At 44.8% G+C, this 7704-nt stretch overlaps 1 long non-coding RNA gene across 7 annotated transcripts; it reads left to right on the top strand.

Annotated features, from left to right (window-relative positions):
* The first annotated feature begins 485 nt into the window (after positions 1 to 485).
* On the top strand, positions 486 to 7466 carry LOC127317559 (uncharacterized). 7 transcript variants are annotated; one of them, XR_011748912.1, is made up of 9 exons: positions 486 to 1098; positions 1217 to 1561; positions 1734 to 1890; positions 1960 to 2185; positions 2612 to 2912; positions 3421 to 3520; positions 3608 to 3664; positions 3758 to 3894; positions 4513 to 6983. It is a non-coding gene; the product is annotated as an uncharacterized lncRNA (long non-coding RNA). The 7 variants fall into 7 exon arrangements; XR_007861258.2 differs by having other exon boundaries at positions 486 to 1138; XR_011748913.1 differs by lacking the exon at positions 4513 to 6983 and adding an exon at positions 7392 to 7466 and having other exon boundaries at positions 490 to 1561.
* Positions 7467 to 7704: the final 238 nt, after the last annotated feature.

Below are 7704 nucleotides of genomic sequence, written 5' to 3'. Positions count from 1 at the left end.
GGTGTTCTGGAAGCTTCGTGGAGTTATAAGATACTGGGCGTTGATTTCGTCCAATTCCGAGAATATTTCCTTACTAGGGTTTCTGAAACCAAAAACAGCAGAAAACAGGAACTGGCACTTCGGCATCTTGTCAATAGGTTAGTTCCGGAAAACGCATAAAATCATCATAAAGTGTGAACAAAACATGTAGGTATTTCTCCTATAAATGTGCAAAGACTACCCGGCCAACCAAGCCATCCAAAGGGGGCAAATGAATCTGGTTCGTTTGTATGGCCTTGCCACAGTAAATTCGTTCCCCACTTTTCATCACAGCCGTTCGATGCAGTTATTTTTTTTTCACCCGCTGCTGCTCGTTATGAGTCCCTGTATGCTGGGTCCGAGGGCTTGTGGGGCAGCCACAGCCAGAGGCAGCGACGCCGGCTCCCTCGCGTCGTCTTCGTTTCTGTGCGCGTGGAGGCAAGAGATGGTGAAAACCTAGATCGGTGAAATTCTCCACCAACCCGCTGCTTCCCTCCTCACCAATACCCGCCTCCTCCCTCCTGCCCAATCTGCTTCCTCCGCAAACCTAGAGCATGTGGAGGCCGACGCCGGGGTCAAAGCCGAAGCAGCAGAGCAGCAACTTGGAGGTGCCGGGTGAGAGGAGGTGCTGCAAGAGCACGCCCCGGAGGAGGCCGGCAGCGCGGGTGGCGAGGGAAACCGTCTCCTCTCTCTGTCGTCTCCGCCTCCCCACTCCTGCTCCGAGCCGCCCCCGCTCGTCTCCTCTGTCCCGCTCCGTGAGCCGCTCTCCCTGCTCCAGGGAGCAGCGCCCGAACGACCGCGGCGGCTGGACGCAGGGCCGGTGGCGGCAGGGAGCGTGCTGAGCGGCGGCGGCTGGGAGCATGCTGAGCGGCGGCGGTGGCTTGGGGTGGACAAGGTTTGAGGTGGTTTTGGAGGTGCAGCAGGCGGAGGGATCTTGAGGGGCAGCGCCAGTTCGGATCTTTGGAGAGAAGTGGAGGCGCAGCAATAGGCGGCTCTGGGCTGGCTCTGGTGTAGACGCTGGGTGGAGGAAGGCTTGGGGCGGTGCTGGGTGGAGGAGAAGCTGCAGCCATGGGAGGATTGGTTTCTGCTCCCCTTCCTCTCTCCCTACTTCCCATCCAATGTATTTTTTTCCTGTCTTTCAGTTCATTTGCTGCCAACTTAGATCGATCTAACCATAAATTTCTTACTCATATGACAGGATTTCTGGTGAATGATGATGGCTGCCTGCGACCTCATCTGATGGAAAACGGTCGATGCCGAGCGACTAGCAGCAGGTATGAGCTCGTATTTGTCTTGGACTGCCGGCGTTTGCGAAATTAGAGCAAGTAGCGGGTCCCTGACCTATGCCCATGGATCGGGAAAGCTGGTCCAAAATCTATCCTAACCCTACTTTTCTCTTCTACGACCTGACATGGGAATTGATTGGCGGTTGTCGGCGGCCGATACCAAGGCTGCTAGCGCCGGTGGAGAAAACGACCAAGCGGAGGGCACCAAAGCTGACCTGATATGCCACAGAATTCGTTATGCAATTTCTCCTCTCCAGGTATGACAATCGTTTGCTAGATTAGTTTTCATGCCTTGGTTCGATTCAGAAAAATACTCTATTTGGGAAATGTGTAGATGGAGAATTTGCTCAGTTTGGTTGGGGAGATGAGTTAGATTAGTAGTTTGCAAGGACCATTGCTAGCACCTTATGTGACTGACATGTCTTGCAGATTTTCCAATTGTGCATGGCCTAAAAGAAATGTACAAGGTGTTCTAGCCTAGCAGCTGGGCCGATTGAACCGGCATCCGAATAACACAACGTATGAGAATATGAATATTCGTCCAGAAATTAAGAACACCAAAGAAGTGATCTGTGGAGTGGTCGTGGTAAGTGAACTTCTGCTTTATGAAGTTGGTTTTCAAGTTGATTCCATTAATCCCTTATTTCCCCTGAAGGACGAAGGAGCAAGGGCTTCACATGGCGCCCCTCCTCCAGCTCTCCAAATTGAATCGGCCAAGCCACGCGTACGGCAAGAGGAGGCGCCACAGCGTGGTGGTGAGGCATGGCGCGCCGGAGTTGTGCCCAGGTGGACTGCGCACGAGCGAAGTCGCTGGCCTCTGCACGGGTCCAGTGCATGAGTGCGTACGAGGAGCGGCGCAAGCAATCTTGATGAGGCACACGGTGAGTTTCTCCCAATCTTTCTTCCCCTTCGCTGTGTGTGTGTGTTGCTAGATGCTCTCTGTTGGAGGATGCAAGATGCAGAGGTGGGTGCGAGTTTTTCCCCATCTTTCCTCCCCTCTGTTGTATGTGTGTGTTGCTAGATGCTCTTCGTTGGAAGATGCAAGATGGAGAGGTGGCTGGTGTCTACAAGGTGGACCATTGTTATGACACTCAGGTGTAGAATTAATCATGGACGGAGTGCCTGCGGTATGGTGGCTGTGATGCATCAACAAATTTTGTTACCATGAGAACTTTCTTTGTTTGCAGCACAGCGTTCGCGTCATGGCTGCCTTGATGCATCCATGAATTGTGTTACCATGAGACCCTTATATATATTTTTCATTCAGTTTTGTATGCTCCTTAAATTTTCTAATTCATTTCATGCAGGCAGAAGGTTTGTTGCAGCACTGCCGGACATCGAGGTAGTTCACACATATAGCAGCCCGAAGGGAGGAGGAAGGATAAGTTGATGTGCTTCAACCGTGGAGGTGGGCGCTGGCTCGGTGCCTGGATGGCATCGATGGCGTGGAGGTGAACCTTGACCGACAACGACGAAGTAGCCTGAAGGTAATTTTTCAATCATGGCGACGGTGGTGGCAACGATAGAGAGGGCCGCCTGCCACCATGGACTGCTGTGGATGGAGCTTTTTTCCTTGGGATGGTGCGGCTGCTTACACCGTGGGATAGGGTATGTTTTCCGTCTGCATTTTCTTTTAGAAATATCAGCATAAATAAATAAGATTTGTATGTGGGACGGGGTATGTTGCTCATGATGATATGTGGGAGGAACACTATTATTGTACTTATGCAGAGTTTATCTAAACAGAGCTCACTCATGAACTTGGCACTTTTTGGATTGCAGAATACTACTTTTCAGTTCATTTTTTTAGGGGAACCTGCAGAAAGTTGGCATATAATGGGGAGGATGTTTAAATGCGTATTTCCTCAATCATTCAATGAAATAATTCTTGTTTTTGGATGCAAAGTTAGCAATGTATAATGCGTACCGTTTACAGAAAGCAACTGAGTTTGTTTTGAAAATAAAACTTGTACACAGTACCCGCTAAATGGTTTCGATGCTTGAATATTTTCTTCTGCTGATTCCCAATTCTAGAATGCTCTTACTTTTCATGTGGATGGAAATTTTGTGTTTCCATGTTTATTCAATAGTCACTCTTCTTTATCTTCAAATACAGAAGAATTTCCTGGACATACCATGTGTCTTATTCAGGTTGCAGTTTCTGTGCAAAGGAATGCCCTCAGAATTGATGTCTTCTACACAGTGTGACTTTCTAAGTAATCTACAACTCCTCCCCCATATTGTTTGACACGACACTCTTGCGATCACAGGTTCTGAAAGATTTTTTTCTCTTGATTATTTAGGCAGACCTAGATACTGAGGAAGTGTATGCATAGATGACTCTTCAGCCAGTAAATACAGTAAGGATCTTAAATTTGTGGCTTTCTCTGAAGTTTTCTCTTTATGTACCAATGCCCTAATCCTTGTGTTTCTTTTGATCTCATGTTTATCAGTATGAAAAGAAGCACTCCAGCTGTCAGAGCTTGCACGAAAGCGAGGCCACAAGTGCAGTTCTCACTGCGAGTGATGCAAGCACACATGGAGGCTTCTCCGTGCCTTGCCGTATTGCGGAGAAGATATCCCTGTCCTGGTAAGCAGGCATGGGGTTTCCAAGTATTTTTTTTTTGCGGGGAAAGGAATATATATTACATGATAGGAGGATTACAATCTTGGTCTATGGCCCGGCATACTTCCGGAGGCAAGTCCACAAACCACACAGCCGACATGTGTTTAAGCCTACCTATCTTAGCTAGCTCGTGGCTGGCCATATTGGCCTCACGGCTCACTTTGTCTATCCTGGTATTCCTCTCCATAAGTAACTCTCGTATGACAGAAATTCTAAAAGTATAAATGGAAGTATTAGGTGTTGACTCCTTAATTAACTCCATGGCTTCAGTGCAGTCAGTCTCCACCGTGAACGGCCGCGTCGTCCACAGGAGGGCCAGTTGCATTCCTTCCTCGATTGCCATAAGCTCCGCCTCTGTTGCATCTCTGCATGGTGTAGCCTCGCGGCAAGCAGCAACAATGACAGTTCCTTGATGATCTCTTAGCACCATTCCAGTACCACTTCACTGCTGTTAGCGAAAGCTCCATCCGTATTGAGCTTCACTTGTCCATGATCTGGAGCAATCCATCTCTTCCGCTTCTGACTCCCCTCTTGCTTACTATTTTCATGGCATCATTTTAATTTCGTTTCTCTCTGCTTTAGAGCACAAATGAAATTCTTCTGTAAGACGCTCACCGTGAGTGACGCAAGCACAAATGGAGGCTCCTCCATGCTTCGCCATGTTACAGAGAAGATATTCCATGCTCTGATAAGACGCATGAGGTTTCCAAGTCTTTTACACAATAAAAATCGTTTACCATTTTCAGGGTACCATTTTAATTTCATTATTCTGTGCTTTAGTACTTCTCTTTGCAGCCTCCTGTCAAGAAAACTCTTTTAATGTAAATATGTGCAGCTCTAAATATACAGCACACAAGTTAAATGGGATTTCATCTTAATATGTGTAGTTCTAATGTTCTAAGGAGTAACTATTTTCTTTCAGTTTGTCTACTCATCAGGTTTAAATGCGATTCAAATATGTACAGTATATGTACTCACATGGAAAAGAAAGCTCTCTTTATTATTTCTCCATTTGTATCCTTCGTGCCAAATATCATGATTTTCTATTCATCCTTGATCCTAACTGTTGAATTCTTATTTTTGTACTGCACACTTGGCATACTGAACTTGTTTCTCGAAAATATGGTATTTGGTTTCTTGTTTTGCTGGGTGTTCCTTTTCAGAAGTTTCGTGCTGATTTATTTTTTTAGTCAAAACTAAAATTTTGTTCTGCTGGTTCATGATAGTTTGAGGGTTCAATACAGATTACAAGGAATTTCGAAATGATATAATGAGGCTTAAGCTAGGGCATGCAGACCATCTTTACCACTGAATCTTTGCTTGGGAGATATCAAATGAACTTACCCAATTTCCTTTTTATTAACAAATTACCTAATTATATTTATACTAATTGGCACACATCTGATATATATCCTGAAGATCTGTAAGCCTACCACAAAGATAATGTGCCGCATTCCTGCACCAACGTCCAACTGTGGCAAGCAGATTGTGTACAGTGTGCCTTGTACAGTTGTACTTTTTACTCTTTTGGTCCTGGCCTGAACTGATGGTGGTTCCTCTCTCCTTGTTTCCGTTCATGGTAAAAATGATAGTTATTTTAGATTGCGACTTCTTTTTGTGTTGATTCTGATCACTTGGACTTGGGCGTCTTAAACATGCTAAAAAATTGTGTTATCAGGGCTAAGGTGTCAATACCCGCCTATAAGAGTAGTGTAGGTATTGTTTGCTTGTTCTTTAAGCTTTAGACACTTCACACATGTGGTATTAACTTAGTAAGGGTTGCATGAATTCTTTTAGACAGATTGAAGATGCTTCACTGTGCTTTTTTAGGATGGCAGCTGGTTGCTGAATTTAGTAGCCAAAATAGGTTTGTATTTTTCTCTTTTAGTGTAATATACATGTGTTCTTTTGGTTTCAGTGGTTCATTAAGGTCAGTGTCCATTATTTTGTTGAGAACAAACAGTAGGTGCGCATCATATTGATCACAGGGCCCATCAATGTACAAGGGAACTTGAGAAGCTGGTTGAGGCGACTCCTAGACAACAGAATCAGGCTAAGCTTGCCCGTGTAACCTAAGCTTATCCTATCTTATCAGGTTTCCACAATGTTGTTGATTGCTCAGTAGAAGCGCTCAATATTGTTATTTTTAAATGTAGCTAGACTAGGCCTCCTAGAGTCGTTACATTACCATTTTTTTCACCTCATACAATAATTTATAATATTTCTACTTATCTCATAGGTCCTAATTTTGATTTGAAACTGATGCTCGCTGTCCTAATTCCCCGCGTCTGAGTCCATCCACATTAGTCTGCTTTGTAGAGAATATATTAGCGATTTTTTCCTTATCACTAACTTTACTTATCATATTCAGCCATATCAGCCAGTGAGTTTGATATACAAGAATAAAGAGAAGGTTTAGGTATAGTCTTGCAGTAAAGGTCAACTACGAGATCAATCTGTAGCTAAATAACTAGATAACCTTCAATTTACAACACTTCTAATAATTACATACATAGTTTCCATCTGAGGCCATGGTTGCTGCTGACGCCACCTGCTGGCATTGTTAGCAGCAAAGTGACATCTCATGAGGACTATGTACCAGATAGTGATATAGACATGGTTATAGCCATGGTGCAGGAGTGCTCAGTCCACGCAGATAACTATGATGCCGAGCAGTGCCGCAAGAGTGGAATTCAACAGCAGCCAATTCCACCAAGGCATCGACAATGAGAATAAGGACTGCGCGCGTGACGAGGAATGGCAGAATATAGCGCAGGAGCAGGCGCATATCATAATCGAAGTCAGTTCCAACAGCGAGTGAAGCTTGCCATCACCCTTAGGATCCAGTAGACACATGCCGACACCAGGTTTTGGTAAATTTAGGGTCGCCGGCACCAACATACGATAGCTTTTGCGTTTGCGTCCTTTTGACTTGATGTAGTCGACATCCTCTGGAGGAAAGTTCAAACTTATGTTCAAACGTGTATTGTACAGCCTACTTAACTCGCTAGCTTTTGTAATGTTAATATATGCTACGCCTGGCACCTTATCTACTTTATGGGTAGCAAGATATAGTCATGCCCCTCCTTGGCATATTCTCATCTCTGTCGGGCAGGTGAGCTGCTGCTTCTTTTCTCTGTCTGGTACTGGGTTGTGTGCTACCGCTAGATGTGCAAGATGTGTGTGAGATGCTGGTTGTAACCGGCGATGGAGGTGCCGGAGAGTGGTGTAGATGACAGAATATGTCACTGAATCTGTTCTACAGTATCTCCTCTTGATATATTACAATCATTGCCAAACCATGTATTAGCCCATGCTCAGATTTGATTCAGAAAGTAGTCTGTTTCCGAAATGTGTAGATGGATAATTTGTTCAGGGTTCTTGATTTGCTTACATATAAGAGTTGGACATATATACATACATTCTCATGCCAATGCATATATTTGTCTCGTGAATGATAGGTGCAACAGCCTCGATGAGTATAGTAACTAATGCATGGTACTGGCAATACAATTGGACCACTTACCTTGGATTTCCGAATCTTTTCAGATGACATGTTTTTGAAAAAACATGCATGCTTTTGTCATAGAATTGGTCAGCAATTTAGATAGATATGCTGGTGGGTCAACTTTTAGAAAATATATATGTACATCAATTCAAAAGATAATAGAACGTTCTGATCCTCCGGTATTGAAATAACCCAAGACTCATGGTGAGCAACGCGGTGAAAATACCCCCAACTGGATTATCCAAAAGATATTGGAAGGGATCTCG

This window comes from Lolium perenne, chromosome 7 (genome assembly GCF_019359855.2).
Source record: "Lolium perenne isolate Kyuss_39 chromosome 7, Kyuss_2.0, whole genome shotgun sequence".
NCBI lineage: Eukaryota > Viridiplantae > Streptophyta > Magnoliopsida > Poales > Poaceae > Lolium > Lolium perenne.
Note: the sequence above shows the minus strand (reverse complement) of the source record. Positions and strands in the feature narration are given on the sequence as shown.